The sequence below is a fragment of the Mus caroli genome, chromosome 17 (genome assembly GCF_900094665.2).
Source record: "Mus caroli chromosome 17, CAROLI_EIJ_v1.1, whole genome shotgun sequence".
In the NCBI taxonomy this organism is placed as follows: Eukaryota; Metazoa; Chordata; class Mammalia; order Rodentia; family Muridae; genus Mus; species Mus caroli.
Genome location: NC_034586.1, coordinates 86,017,839 through 86,034,521, shown reverse-complemented (window position 1 = coordinate 86,034,521; position 16,683 = coordinate 86,017,839). Strand labels below are relative to the sequence as shown.

Genomic DNA, 16,683 nt, shown 5'->3' with positions numbered 1-16,683 from the left:
TGGGTAGCTCTTTTGTTCTTTCATAGATCCTTTTGCTCAGAGAGGAAATGTTAAGATAAGAATTTGACTTATATTGACAGTGGAAGAAATTCTTGTTGGCCTCTTGTTTATGATGTAGTGAGATTTACTAACATGTTCTTAATTTGTGTGAGGTTATTTTACGGATTATTTGAAAATCGAAGAGACAAGACACCTTTTCAGTGGCTAACCATGAGGGCCTTAGAGGGGAAAGTAATTGCTTGTTGTAATTGCTGCACTGGATCTCCAGAAGACCTGGGTGTCCCTGACACCTACTCCCTCCCCCCAGTCCTGTTTCCCAAATATCATGATGCCTCTGAGACCTTCTTTCTACCCTGCCTGCTGGCACTGCCCTGACATAACATCTCATTACTGGCAGTGGTTCAGATTTGGAACTCTGCATTATCTCACTGTCAAATTCCCCCCAAACACGGGATTTAAACACAGTGAGTGGACCTGTCACTGTGGGCTCTAGAGTGCAGCAGGTGTTCTCCCAGCTGTGGTGGCTGGTCTCATTTTATAAATTGGCTATAAATGCCCAATTAGATCTTTCATGCATGCAGCACAAACCTCCTGAGAAGGATGTCGCCCTTCTAAGGATCTCTATGGAAGCAGGGTGTTTTGCTTCTCTGATCAAGTGGGGCTTTGCACACTCTGCAGAAGCTGGGGATGGTATGGTTGGCAGTACACTTTAGTGATATATTTTTTTTTAGCTGCAGTGCAGCTGAGAATCAATGTTCAGTGGGGAAAGGGACTACTTTGGAGGCAACGACCACAGCACAAAACAGTGACAATAAGGCAGTGAGTCTGACAATGTAATACTTGACAATTTTGTTATTCCCTTCCCCACACAAGAGTTACAACACAGTCACTGCGAAGACAATTAGAGACATAAAACCATTGTTTCTTTTGAATCTATTGAATTCCCAGACTTTGCAGAAAACAGCCCAAACCTATCCTCTTGATTCTCAAATCTCTGACAGTTTGTTTTAATCCACGTTCACCTCCCCCACCTCTAGGAAGACATCCTTCCCCGATGCACACAGCTGTCTGTGATTTGTTTAACGTTCATTCTGAGTGTTCTTCTGTTAATGTTCATACTCCAGGCCAGCATACAGTATTGCAGCTTAAAGGTCTGTAGCCTGTACTTACAACTCTGTCGTGTTTAAATCCTTCATCTTTCTCTGCCTAGAGTGATATCCTCCGGATAAGTGATATATCCAATCATGTGTCTACTTAATGTTCTCCAGATCCAGCCTTTTACTTCCTGACTTTTAAAAACAATTATAAATGTATTTATTTTACGGGTGTGAGTGCTTCATGCACATTGACGTATGTGTGCTACTTGCATACCCTGTATATACAGAGGAGGGAGCCAGGTCTCAGTGTCAGAAGAGGTAATTGGATTCCCTGGACAGACTCACTAATGGTTAAATGGTTATGATCCATTCTATGCATAAGAACCCAACTTAGGTCTATAAGTGTTCTTAACCCCTGAGCCATCTTTCCAGTCCCCTAATTCATCATTTACATGGACCAGGGGAAGCAAATTTTATTGTTGCTATCTATCAGCCTCAATAGATTGCTACTGAGGGCCCATAACAGCAATTGAAAAGCATTCTGAAACATTTGTGGATTTACGAGCAGAGAACGCGAGAGTGGCAAGTCTGGATGTGAGATGGAGATGAGCCACAGGTAGCCACATACTGAATTCGAGTTTCTGGTAATGCTCACCCCAACTAGGGCAGCTGCTTTTCATTTCTTCACCAAATTCCATTATAATTTTACATGGGTCATCCCATCTGGACTTTTTAATTTCTTACTAGTTGCTAAGATATCAAAAGCTAAGAACTCTAGTTTATCTGTAGGAGGTGCCCTCTCCCGCTCCAATCCTAATTCCTGACTCCTCCCCATTCATCCAACACACAGACACTGTTGATGCCCTTTGATGTCCTGAAACTTCAGACACTGTAAGTTCCTGTACCGATACACTATGTCTATTGTATCATAAACCATTGCATTTATAAGATTAGCAGGCATGCTTCCATCTGTTTTTGATAGGTTTGATGGTCCATGACATAACTATCTGATTTTTGCTGGGACATGAATGTGAATCATGGACAATGATAATATTCAAAATTGAGGATCTTCATGAAGCAAACCCCTTGCTTAGATCTGTCTTTCTTCACTTCTAGTCAAGATAATAAGTTACCCTTCTCAGTATAATTCTTGTCATCATTGTCATTAGTTATAGGCTTGACTGTCAAGCTACAGATTAAGGATTTATATATTATCTATTGCATCAAATAGGCAAGATGACCTAATATAATCAAGGCACAATGCTACACTTTGCCTCAAGCTATCTCTTCAAAATGGGTAATGTTTGGGTATTAAAACCATGCACAGGCCCACTGAATATATTTGAGTTCTCTTTAAAGACAGTTCTATAGTCATTTAATATTATAAAACCATATTCACTGAAAAAAAATACTGATAGCTGGTGAGACAGCCCAGCAGTTAAGAGCATGGAATAACATTGTAGAAGACCCAGATTTGGCTCCTAAAACCCACATGGGTCCATAGTTGCCTGTAACTCCAACTATGTGATGTCTTCATCTTTCCTCAGTGATTTGCAGGTTTCCACACACAGGCATACACACATATTTTTAAAACTTTTTAAATTAAATGAAAATTATCAATCAAATCTCAGAAATGAAGATATGATAGTGGTCACAATAGCAGGAGAAAGCACAGCATATTTCAACTTCTGCCTCTTCCTTCTCTTTTTTTTAGTATAAGTGATGACTGAGGACAAATGTGACTTCAGACTCTAGGTCCAAACAGATATGTCATCTGCATTCTTTAACAGTACTTTCCTGTGTTCATCTGAAACTTCTCTGAGTGAGTTCTAACTGTAAACCCCTATGAATGATATGCGTGTTCACTCCAGCAGACTCAACCTTCCTCCATCTCCAGGCAGTCCTGCAGGCTTCCTTTGTGCACGGCCATGCACTTTCGGTGAACATTTGCACACACCGCTTTTACTCAGAACTCCTAGAAATGTATCCATTCTTCATGCTCACATCTCTATTCAGCTTCCCCAAGTTATTTAATGTTTTCTCTGTGCAATCCCCACCAGTGCTGTCTCTCCATACTGCAGGGAACACAAGGCAGTGCTGCCAAGCAACAAGGGGAGCTGTCTCTCTATACTGGGAGAGCAGCACACACTCACTATACGAAAAGACCTATTTCCCATCATATTCTTTTAGCATTTATTGTTTTGTTTTGTTTTGTTTGTGTGGTTCTTGTGTCTGCATGTATATCTGCACAACACCACATTCCTGGTGTCTTCAGAGGACAGAACACTGTATCAGGTGCCCTAGAACTGGAATTACTGGTGATTGGGAGTCACTGTGTTAGTGCTGTGAACCAAACCCAAGTCCTCTGTGAAAACAGCTAGTGCTCTTAAAAGAAAGAAACTGTTTTTTAATTAAAAACATACAGAAAGATGTCCAATTCTTAAGGAAAAAGTAAATATTTTAGAAGATCTTGTCAGTGCCTGTAAACCATGAGTACTGCTTTATCATTGCTCTATACTGTTCACTAGTTTCTAACTATATAGAAAAACCATGATGAATGTAACTTTTTACCCTTGTATATTAAGGTATACATGTATTTTTAACTTGTATTAAATAGGCCTTTATAGGAAATAGAAGTTCTCTTAAATTTGAAACAACAGGAGAACCACACACTCAATATAAATTTTCAATAGTTTAGAGATAAGAAAATTAAATTATTTAATGTAAGATATGTATTAAAAATCAAAACAAAAGACAGAACAACATAAAAGTTTCAAGAAAACAATAGATTTGCATAGGGAGTGTAACTTGATTCATACACTCAGCATGAGAAATCATTTCCAGTTCTCTTTTTAAGTTGCTTCTTTTTTTATTAATTTATTTTTTTAATTCCATATTTTATTCCCTCCCACCCCATCCACTCTCTGACTGTATCACATCCCATACCTCCTCCCCATCCACCTGTCTCCTTGTGGATGTCCATACACCCCACCCCACCTGACCTCTAAACTCCCTAGGACCTCAAATCTCTTGAGGGTTAGGTGCATCATCTCTGAATGAAGACAGACCCAGAAGTCCCCTACTCTATGCGTGTTGAGGGCCTCATATCAACTGGTGTATACTGTCTGTTTGGTGATCTAATGTTTGAAAGATCTCAACGGTCCAGATCAATTGAGACTGCTGGTCTTCCTTACAGAATCACGCTTCTCCTCAGCTTCCTTCAGCCTTCCCTAATTCAACAACAGGGGTCAGCTGCTTCTGTCCATTGGTTGAGTGCAAATATCTGCATCTGACTCTTTCAGCTGCTTGTTGGGTCTTTCAGAGGGCAGTTATGATAGACACATTTATGAACACTCCATAGCCTCAGTAATAGTGTCAGGCCTTGGGACCCCCCCCCCCCTTGAGTTGGGTCTGTCACTGGACCTTCTTTTCCTCAGGCTCTTCTCCATTTCCATCCCTGTAATTCTTTCAGACAAACAGTTATAGTTCAAAGATGTGACTGTAGGATGGCAACCCCATCCCTCACTTGATGTCTTGTTTTCCTGCTGGAGGTGGACTCTATAAGTTCCCTCTCCCTACTGTCAGGCATTTCATTTAAAGTCCCTCCCTTTGAGTCCTGAGAGTCTCTTACCTCCCCAACCTCTGGTGCATTCTGGAGGGTACCTCTATCCCCCTACTTCCAGAGGCTGCCTGTTTCCATTCTTTCCGTTGGCCCTCAGGGCTTCAGTCCTTTCCCTCACCCAATACCAGATCAGGTACCTTCTCTCCTCTACTCTGCCACCTACTTTCCCTCCCAAGTTCCTCCTTGCCTTCCCACTTGTGATAGCTTCCATCTCTCTCCCAAGTGGGACTGAGGTGTCCTCACTTGGTCACTTCAGCTTGTTCTACTTTTTTGAATTTTGTGGATTATATCTTGGGTATTCTGTACTTTTATTATTTTGTCCAATATCCACTTATTAGTGAGTACATACCATGCATGTCCTTTTGGGTCTGAGTTACCTTACTCAGTGTGATATTTTCTGGCTCCATCCATTTGCCTGCAAAACTCAGGATGTCCTTGTTCTCAATAGCTGAGTAGTATTCCATTGTGTAAATGAACCACAGTTTCTGTATCCATTCTTTGGTTGTGGGACATCTGGGTTGTTTGCAGCTTCCGGCTATCACAAAAAAAAGGCTGCTATGAACATAGTGGAACATGTGCCCCTGTGGCATGGTGGGCCATCTTTTGGGGATATTCCCAAAAGTGATATAGCTGGGTCTGTAGGTAGATCTCTTTCCAGTTTTCTGAGGAATCTCCAGATTGATCTCCAGAGTGGTTGTACCAGTTTGCAATCCCACCAGCAATGGAGGAAGGAGTGTTCTTATTTCTCCACATCCTCTCCAACATGTGTTGTCACCGGAGGATTTGATCATAGCAAATCTTGAGACTGGGATTTTTTTCTGTGTAGTTCTGATTGGCCTGTAACTCACTCTGTAGATCAGGTTGGCCTAGGTCTCATGGCGATATATCTTTCTGCTCCTGGCTGCTGCTTCCCTCCCCTGAGTGCTGGGATTAAAGGCATGTGCCATGTCACCCCACCAAGTGTACTTATTCTCCTCCTGTCATTCAGAATAGTTTTAGTAAACATAGTAGAGAAAAAAAGCAGCCTTGGCGATTGGGTTGCAGGTGCACCTCATGCTTCTGATGTAGGGAGGACTACACTGACCCAGTGACTCCCTCTTGCTCACTTGTGAGGTCTAGATGATAACAACATTTCAGTGTCCTGAAGAGTTTGGAAAAGTGGAACCCCTTCAAAGTTTAGTGAAAACCCACCTGCAAACTTTATCAGTATATGTGGTTTTAGCAATCTCATCTGCAGTTCAAGTGGGTATCATACCACAAGAGGAAAAGGAAACACAGCAGAGAGGAAGTGTCCGTTATTAAGAGTATTGATCACAGGTATGCAAGCTTGCTGAAGACAAAAGAAAAGCATCGGCAAAAATTCTGCCTGGATTTCTCTTAAAAGCCAAATGTCAAATTTAAATTTTAGAGCCACAAAATGAAATTAGCTTGACATGAATTTATCTGCCTGAACTCACACTCCATCTGCCAGTGTCACTGGCATAGAGTGGAGTAAAAGAAGATGGATTACCACATACATCTCCACAGCATTTTCCTTTCATTATTCTGTATCTCTCATGTCCACTCGGGTTTCCTCAGTCTGTTGGCAAAAGCCATAAACAAAATATGTCTTCATGTTATGTCTCAGTGAATCCTGTAGAAACAAAAATTCTTCTATAGGTATTTTTTTTGTTCACAATTTCAGCTAGAAATTAAATGTCAGAATGGAAATCATTTTCCATAAAATAATGAAAATATTGACTATCAAAGTCTGGGTGTAGGACATGTTGGGATCTGAACTCTAGCTCTTTTGGATTATTTACCTTTTACATGTAAATATAAGTATTAAGGTATGGCAGTGATAGCTGCAGACATCTGACTTTATTGTCTGTGAACAGGTCCCTGTCTCCAAAAATTCAATGTTTGTGTCATAAGAATTTTAATCACAGGTGAGAAGTTGATACCAAGTAGTTATTATTATGGGAGAGAATTGAGTGGTTTTTCTTCTGTGGTTTCTCAGTGTGCAGATATATCTCTCTCTGCCCTGAGAATCTGTCACCTTGCTAGGATTCCTCTAATACCACTGTTCTTTTTCTCAACTGGCTCTAACTTTTCAAAATTCCCTGTACTTTGTAGAAATAGGCTTCTTGTCTTTGGAGAGCACACTGTGGAAGCCAGGGTGGGCTCACTGAAAGAACCATACTTTCAGAACACTGGACTTTCAGTGTGATTCCCCTATTTTCGGGCATTGTTATCCAGAACCACAGGAACTTAGCAGCATTATAGCTTGTGTTAGTGACTGGTAGCTCAGCAGTCAGATTCAAAGAAGACAATGCTTACACAAGTGCTTTGTAAACTTGAGTACATTTCACCGATGCCAGTTATTATTGTGTTGTAATGATAAAGTCAGAGCTTGCTTCTCAAGTGAACAGTGACTCAAGAAACAAGGAGGCCCCTGTTCACACAGACAAAATTCTCATCTTTAAATGCAGTGGTGTCTGCTTTTAGGAAATCTATAGGTTCTGTTTTTGTTGTTGTTGTTGCTGTTTTTTGTGCTTTATCTGGAGCAATATGTTGTTGGATGTAGTAGGAAAGTGTCAGGTCAGAACAGCTAGAAACAGCAAAATAGTCAAAAAAAAAAAAGGGATTTTCACTGGAGAAAGTCTCTGTTCCTAGCAATTCTTGAGTGTTGGCTCAATGACAAGCCTGAGTGAAGTGAAATACATACAAACCAATGGGAAGCACTAATGGGAATTATTGAACTTTTTGGGAGTAGAGATGGGGGTGGTCAACTAGCTTGGCTGTGTTCTATATTTAAGTAAATGCATCCTTCATTCTATAATAACACCAGGGCCACAATATCGATGGGTCTGAAAGAGTAAACTGTTTCCATAATGTAAATTGGGATATGGGGGTTGCATGAGTTAGGCTATACTTGTATATGACATAGCATGAGGTGTGACTGGACACCCAGACTGCTCAAGTCAGGATAGTATCAAACTAATTCCCCATAAGAGATTAACACTTGTTTTAACTTCAAAAGAAAACTAAGAGATGAATCTAAATTATCATATATTGATCCCTCAAATTGCTTCTTCATCCTTAACTTATCTCTCTACCTCTTACTACAGATAAATGCAACATATGTAAACTAAAACCAGGCATGACTCTAACAAATTACTCTATCAAATAGACAACAGTGTCATTGCACTACATTCTCCAAGTGGGCTTTGTGCCCTAATTTCTGTGTTCACTAAAGAGCTCAGTAGAAGAGATACCCCTTGATAAACTTTACTCCATGTTTGAGGAAGGCAACCAGAAACACATGAATGCTATATCAATACAACTTCCATCAGGCCTTCTTATTTAGATGATTCTTTGTTGAATCCAAACTATTCATTATGTAGCCATTAAATGACTCAGCTAATAATTCCCTGAGTCCTACTAACTGAAAGTGGGATTTTAAAAGTGCTTTGCCCATGGTTATCTCTTTAAATATTTATTTTTTCCAGTTAATGTATTTATTTATTTTTTCGGTATTTATTTCATTTACATTTCCAATGCTATCCCAAAAGTCCCCCACACCCTCCCCGACCCACCCACTCCCACTTCTTGGCCCTGGCGTTCCCCTTTATTGAGGCATATAAAGTTTGTACTACCAATGGGCCTCTCTTTCCACTGATGGCCTACTAGGCTATCTTCTGATACATATGCAGCTGGAGACACGAGCTCCGGGGGTACTGGTTAGTTCATATTGTTGTTCCACCTATAAGGTTGCAGATCCCCCAGCTCCTTGGGTACTTTCTCTAGCTCCTCCATTGGGGGCCCTGTGATCCATCCAATAACTGACTAGGAGCATCCACTTCTGTGTTTGCTAGGCCCCGGCATAGTCTCACAAGAGAGAGCTATATCAGGGTCCTTTCAGCAAAATCTTGCTAGTGTATGCAATGGTGTCAGCGTTTGGAGGCTGATTATGGGATGGATCCCCATGTATGGCAGTCTCTAGATGGTCCATCCTTTGGTCTCTGTAAATATTTATTTTTAAATGAAAAAAATAGACCCACCTACAAAGCACTGAAAACAACACTTTTCAGGGAAAAATGCAAAAAAAAAAATCTCGATGATACTTATTTATATCAGAAAATTAGATGAATATGTTGTCAGGGTAGAATTTAAGTTAGACAATTAAAATTAAATAGAGTCTGGAAATGCAACATTGGCAGAAGCAAGGTATTCATAAAAAAGTAACAACGTGCAATGTGTACTGCAGACTCTGATGCAGTGTCAGGAAAAGACAAGAGTAGAGAAATGAAGGTAACTGCAGAAGACTGAATGTCAAGGTATCAGAACAACATGATGTAATCTTTGTCATCTGCCTGGGAAACAATGCTGGGAAAAACGAGTTTACACTTTAGTAGAATATTTCATGTGTGGGTGCCTCAAGTTTAGATTGTAGAGGGAGTGAGATATTGAATAGACCAGGACACAGTGGGTGCTCGTAGGATGTCTGAAAGAAAAAAGTGCTTGACAGGCAAGCTGGATGGCCTGGATTTGATCCTTAGAACCTACATTAGGGTAAAATGAGAAAACTAATCCTATAAAGTTGTTTTCCAAAACTTGCACACATCCTTTGGTAAGTGCACATCTACAGATTCATATAGACACACACATTATTAATAACAACAACAATAATGATCTACAACAAAATGGGAAGGTTGGTGTGGCAGCAATAAGAAGGGTGGGTGGAGGCAGAGTTATCAGACTTTACTGGAGGAAAAAGAAAAAAGTCAGCAAGAACTAGAAATGAGAGTAAAAATGGAGGGACAATATCGAAGGAGTTGGCAAACTTTCCTGTAGCAATAGGTGGGGTGTCAGGCACGAGATGCACAACAGAGCTTAGGAATCATTGGAGATTTTTTTTTTCTGGGTAGAAGGGAGATTCACAATTTGATTCATATAAAGCAAGACATCAAGATCTACTTTTCCAGTCAGGGGTACATTTATTTTTTCTAACCTCTACCCAAGGTAAGTTTAGAGATAAAATTTTACAGGCATTTCTTATACAATCAAACTTACAGTACTATAGGATTATACCTTCATGTATAAAGTAGACTATGATATCTGAAGTTGAAGGACTTCTCTTTAATCAGAATGGTATCCATTTGGCATCCCTTCAGCAAAATTTTCTAAAGTTATCTTCATTGTTTCTCAGAGGGAACTGCTAAAGACAGACATGCTACATCTCAGAGCAAAATGTACACTTAAATTTTCCTTTGGCTCAGTAAATAAATATTTAGCATAATTTGATGATCTTGGGTATATGAGATTGTTATACTCATTATACAGATTTATCTACTCAATAGCTCAGATTTATTTGAGAAATTTCTTCTACTTTATATGTTCTTTCTTTTAAAAATTTAGTATGCTTAATTTCAGACAGTTATGGGAAAGATCAAATTGATATTCTGTTTCTAGAAAAGAAAGGTAATATGTGAGTGTTTATCTTTAAAGATTACAGATGATTTTCTTCTAACAGAGAACAACTTTAATACAAATACACCTAGATGATTTTTCTCCTGCAAAGTATTTTCCTTACCTTATTGGGAAAAAATCTGATCTGCAGGTATTTCTTTGTGGTGAAACAAGAAAAGGTTAAAACTAAAGATAAGGATACAGATTTAAGAGTAGAGGTTGTTTGTACCCTGGGGAAGGGGAGGGCACCCTTCTTGTAGATCAGGTTTGGAAACCAGTGAGGGCAGATTTAATCATTTATAACAATGGACAAGTTATGGAAGCGTTAGAGTAACCTGAATCTAGAATTAAATATTTTTTTCTCCAGTGAAGCCATAGGAAAACAGGTGAGAATGCATGAGTTTAATTCTCCCCCACAACTTGGACACCCATATTCCTGTAGTCATAACTATTCACATCTCTAAAGCATGTGTCTTTTTATGTATGCTCTTTTTAGTTATAATAAAAGTGGGATATTTAAGAGGCAAAGTACATATGAACAAACTGGAAAGCTGAGTCAAAGAACTAATTATACCTTGACACTTAGATTCTGCTGCTGTGAGGCTGCTGGGATACTTGCTCTAATTGCCTTCTGTTCCCTGACTTCATCTGGAAAGAAATCACTTTCACCACCTCATTTATTTGTTTTTGGTTGGAGTTCCACAAATGATCCTAGCTTTGATCCCTGTTCTCTGAGGCTAGCTCATAACCCTGGACCCTTTATAACATACAGTGCACAAATACTACATTGTAATGTCAGGTATTCTTTCTCACATCACATTCATATACCAGTCCTCAAACCTGTCCTTGTGCCCTCCCCTAACACACACCTCTTATTTTTAATATATTTTCTACTTAAACAATAGATAGAAGACCTATTATTTACTATTGTTTTCCACTCAAATGTCTTCCTTTGACATTTCTTTAACATAGTTGAGAGTATTTAATAAGAAGCTGAATATTCTTCTCTTCCAACTCTGTCTTCTCCCCTGATCTTTTGCTTACTCACCCAAACACCATGTTTACTTTGTCTTCATAGTGAACCTGTACTGTACCCACAAAGCCTTGCATCTACATTTATGTCCTTGTAAAATGTGTCCTATATCTTCTGATCTCAACTCTCCCATAATGTCTTAGAAATGTCACACAAATCTTTTTATTTCTCTTCTTGTCTAAGAAGCATTCAGTCTGAATCTACAATATGGCTCTTGGCTTTCATAAAAGGTTTTGTTTGTTTTTTATCTTTTTAATATGTCTAAATTAAAAGGTACTTGTTAAGCAAAATTCCTGATTATTTTATGAAGTTCTGTGAAATTTGTTTTCAAAGTAGATAGGTGAAAAGATCCTCTGTCCTCCTCTCTGTTAGTATCATAGGAGACACATTTCAAACACGCTGATGTCCGTGAAGTAGATAAATTAAATAAGTTCCAGGAAGTAGTTACAAACCTGAAACTTGAAACTCAACAGGAACCAGTCTGACTCTTGTCTGCATTTCCAGTGCCTTCAGCATAAAATGAGGCACACATCATATACCTTGCATGATGTATACTAAATACATAGAAATGTTCTCTGTAATCCTCAGTGTTCCTAAGGTAGGCATCATTGATTCCACTTTACAGAGGAACCATCTTACTGTCAAAGAAGTAACACAATTTAATGAGTGTACACTGTGGGTACCAGTGAGTTACAGGGTCAGAGCTTCTATAACTACAAAGCTTTCCCACAATTTCTCCTCACTCATTCATGCACAAATGCTAGGGACTAGTCAGTGAATCTGGCTGTGGTCAGATGGTACTGAGAGCTGCTTAGTACTTCTGTGTTTATGGTTCTTGATATTAGAATACTATTGAGATTTCTTTAAGACTCTTACCCCACCCCTAAACTGGTGCCTGGTGCAAACATTCAGCCAATTTGGTGGAGAGATGAAAAGGGGAAAGGAACAGGTGATCCTCAACTACATAGGAAAATTGACTTTTAATGGATGTCCATCCAGACCCTGTTCACACAGAAGGTCATTAAGGAGCATCTCCTCCTTTGTATGCGCAAGACTTTTACCTGCAAGGATCCATTAGAGCTAATGGTCATTTCCCTTCCATCACTCCAAGGATCAAAAGGATACTCTGCATCTTTGATGAGGTGGTAATGTACACAGGGCTGAACCCACTTAAGTGTTTCCTTTGTTCTCTTTATATGGAAGCCTACCAGGGAACCTCAAGACCACTCTAGCATATGAAAAGTTTATAAAGGCAGTACTAATTGTGGGGAGCTAAGTGCAGCTTCAGTAATGAAAGTGAGAATTAGCCCCAGGATTATAAATACTGACCCACCCACCTTGAATGTGAAAGGTTCATATCTGATCCTGCATTGCTTAATGTGAGGTTTTCAGCTCTTTTGTAGCACAGAATGAAAATTCCTACTTTTCTTCCACTAGCAATCGGGAAAAAAAAAAAAGGTTACTAACTAGGGCATAGGACTCATGGTAGAAGGCAGAACGGAACAAAAGTGTGTCTTCTCTAGAATCGCCTTTCTGCCATCCTTTACCATATTTATTTCTCTTGGCTCCTTATTTCCCTGCATAACTGCGAACTTTAGAGTGTATAATAACATTTACTGGTTGTCCTCCAGGTTTAGGCAACTTCCAGGAAGTTAGATTCTGAAAGAAGCATAGCTACGTTCAATATTACTTGTATAGTTTTCAGTCTTAAGTCCTATATCTAAACCACTTAAAGGCAGTGCTAAGAATTCTCCATTCAGTCCCACATTGTTATCTAATACTTGATCTTAGTCCCGAACAAGAATTAAGGCACCCCAAAGAATTTAATTACATGAATGAGGGCAGGGAGTATATTCTTCCATTGATATTAGATGGATATTAGATACACTAAAGTATAAACTTCCAGCAATATTATCCAGTGTTCAACAAAAATGTTTATCCAGTTTACTTTTGCTAATTTCCCCTGATTTCTATTTTGAGCTGTGATTCTTTGAGTTAATGAAAATGAAAACTTGAAAATTTTAGGGTTTTTTTCTCTCCCTTGAATAATTTCTAAATTACAGTGGTGGCTATCCAAAACTCCTACTATACCAGTCTTTTGGAAAGTAGGGAGATAAAAGAGAAACCTGAGATTTGGTCTCAGATATCTTCAGTCACCATCCAAGTGCCTACTGAACGGCTGTCTGGCTTTTATGCTGTTGAGATGGGATGTACCCATGTCAAACTTAGTCTGCTGTTGTCGGGACATCTGGAAACTGTTCCACTGCTCCCACAATACTGTGCAGAATGGGACATTCTATGAAGCGGTGTAAACTTCCAAATAGCTCAATCTATCTTGAAAGTGTTCACTCACAAGTATCTTGCTTCTGCTTTTGGGTTCTTCTGAGGAAACCTCCTCCATCTACATTATTCTCCTAAATCTACCTGCAGTGTTGATACCCAGCTGGGGTTGGCTTTTAAATTAGGAAGCAGTGCCCTCCTTTTGACATTCCCCAATAGCTATGCATCCAGGGCTATGCTTCTATAATTTCTGCTTGCCCAGTTGCAGTGTAAGAAACTTTCACTTTCCTTATGTAAACGACTATATATTCATCACATTCCTAGAAGAATCTAGGTTTGAAAAGTCAAGAGCAGGAAGCTAATTTTATGCCTTTGATTTATGACTCATGTCCTTTCTGCAGCATCTGAAGCACAAGGACTTGGAACTAAAGTGAGTGAAAAGACAGAGGAGAGATTGGGAATGAGGGTGGTAGTAATCAAATAATATTACAAAATTAATATTGTACAGTGAACACTGTGCTATCCTTAAACATCAAGGGTGATACCTTATACAGTGTTATTTGGGAGATAGGAGAGAAACACATTTAATACTTTATGCACAAATTCTATCAGTGGTACACTGTTGCAATGAAAACAGCTTTTTTTTGGTAGAGCAAGAGGGCAGATTTTCAGTTCTTGAGGTTTTGTAATATTGATAAACCAACATTCCTTCATTCTCAATATTCTCACCAACAAAATTCAGAGTGTCAGATTTAGGGCTTTATTTTACTTTCCTTAAAATTTAGTGTCTTAGCTTATGATTGTGGACAATGGTAGATGACATAAACTGGCTTGAAGACCAATGATTTTGTTACTACATTTCAAGAAACCCTGTGAATACCAGTTTTTGCTCTCAATCTCATAAAGACAGTACAGCAGCCTAGACAAGCATTATGAACGCACACATTTTTTTTTAAATACTAGTACAATTATACTGAGTGTCATGTTGTTAGGGTGATTAAGGTAAAAGAGACATTTCAGGGATAGAAAAGTTAGAGAAGTCCCTGTCAGATGTGTGTCAGCAGAACTTGCAATCTGGAGCTGAAGATTACAGAAACCTGAGGTCACCCCCCTTGAACTGATTAATTACGTTGACTAAATATCATCCGGTCACTTTGAATAATCTGCAGACTGGGTAAAGCAGGTATTCCAATACTGCTTGAAACGTTGAAGAAACCTATACCTAGGAGCCCGTAGACAACAAAGCTAAGCAAAATGTTCCATTTGAAACTGCAGGAGCATCAGGGACACACATTAATAACTTCTTTAAAAATTCCAAAGTAGCACAGAGTTACAAGTGGTGTTGTTTTTAACTTAGTACAGAAACATGTGAAGAATTACATAAGTTAGACTATAAAAGGATTGAGTTAGTGAAAAAAGATATTCAAAGACAAAAAAATAAAAATACAACTGGTCAAAGTAGAAAGAACAAAAGATTATAGGCTGCCTAGCCCCAAATGATACTTGTATAACACAAATTCTACACCTAAGACTAACGAAACACAGAAGAGTCCCTCCCTCAAAAAAACCAAATGAAAAAACAAACAAACAACCAAAAAACAAAACAAACAAACAACCAAAAACCCAGGAATGCTGGTGTGAGATTGTATCTCCTAAAATGACAAAGAAGCTAATACTATGATACCTCAATGACATGGCTGCCTAAAAAAGATGTGAAGCCGTACAGTAGCAATTGAAATTCCAATAGCGAAGGCAGATATCACACGTGGCTCTACCCATGACAACTGCAGACAACTATAAAAGCTGAGAGCAAGAGAAATAGTTGGTCCAAGACTTGAGCCCCCTGATTGATCCAGTGCCTAGTTTGGCCCTGAAATTATATACATAACAAGTAACAGTAAAGAAATGAGCAAGATCTCTCTATATATCGTTAGGGGATGTGTGCCCTGCACGTGCACACCCATCCCAATTTGAAAATGTAGGATTGTCACGAAAGTCACGGGTTGTTCTGTTCATATCATCTTTCTAAAAATAAATCTACGTGGTTTCAAAATTTGGTTTCTTTTCTCCTGATTCTCGTGTGTGTGTGTGTGTGTGTGTGTGTGTGTATGTGTGTGTGTATGTGTGTGTGTGTGTTTAACAACACCAACTGAAGAAAAAGAGGCCAGAATTTCAAAAGGAACAGGAGGATACACAAGAGAGGTTGGAAGGCTGGGGGAGATTATATAAGTATCCTTTACTTCTAAAAAATAAGAAAACCAAAAGCAAGCAAACAAAATGATAATGCAGACTATGACTTTATTCAGTAAAGCCTTGCGGATTCTGGTGTTGAATTGAGAAAAGACAGGAAGGCCCACTGGTTGCTCTGAAAATCCATCTTTGCATTGTTCCCGGGTTGTGCTCCGAGCTCGCTGCAGCCACCTTCGCCACCCACCGCTGGACTTTGGCGGCTTTCTCACCAGAGTCCTCGAACTAATTCTTCCCTTGCTGCCTCGGACCACCGGCGTGCCCCACCATGTCAGACAGGGCAGGGGACACCAGCTCCGAGATCACCACCAAGGAACTGACGGAGAAGAAGGAAGTTGTGGAAGAGGCAGATAATGGAAGAGCTGCACCTGCCAATGGGAATGTTCAAAATGAGGAAAATGGGGAGCAGGAGGCTGACAGTGAGGCAGATGAAGAAGAGGAAGAAGGTGGGGAGGAAGAGGAGGAGGAGAAAGAAGAAGGTGACGGTGAGGAAAAGGATGGAGATGAAGATGAGGAAGCTGAGGCACCTACGGGCAAGTGGGTAGTTGAGGGTGATGAGGATGACGATGTCGACACCAAGAAGCAGAAGACGGAGGAGGATGACTAGACAGCAAAAGGCAAAGTAACCTTACGCACTGTGACCTATTCACCCTCCTCTTCGCATCTCAGAATTTAAGCGTGGTCACCTTAGAGAAGCAGGCCTCGCCCATCCACAGCGGGCCATGCCACCCACAGATGACATGCCCTCCACCACCACACCAAAACTACAACATGAATCGGCGACATGGAAGGAAAAAAAGACCCAGAACTTTCTAGGTCCTGCTTTTTTTCTTAAAAAATATTTTAAAAAGAAAATTGGTGTGAATTTTTCATTTACATTTTATATTTTTGTACATATTGTTAGGGGTCAGCCATTTTTAATAACAGGTGACCAAAACAGCCTTCACAGCGTT

The 16,683-nt window shown here is 39.6% G+C and overlaps 1 protein-coding gene and 1 pseudogene across 37 annotated transcripts in view; both read left to right on the top strand.

Moving 5' to 3' along the window:
* The window catches only part of Nrxn1 (neurexin 1), a 1,073,594-nt gene that overhangs the window by 530,200 nt on the left and 526,711 nt on the right, over positions 1–16,683 (top strand). The window lies entirely within an intron of this gene.
* LOC110284087 lies at positions 15,945–16,337 on the top strand (annotated as a pseudogene). The gene has a single exon (XR_002376898.1). The product of XR_002376898.1 is annotated as a prothymosin alpha pseudogene (transcript).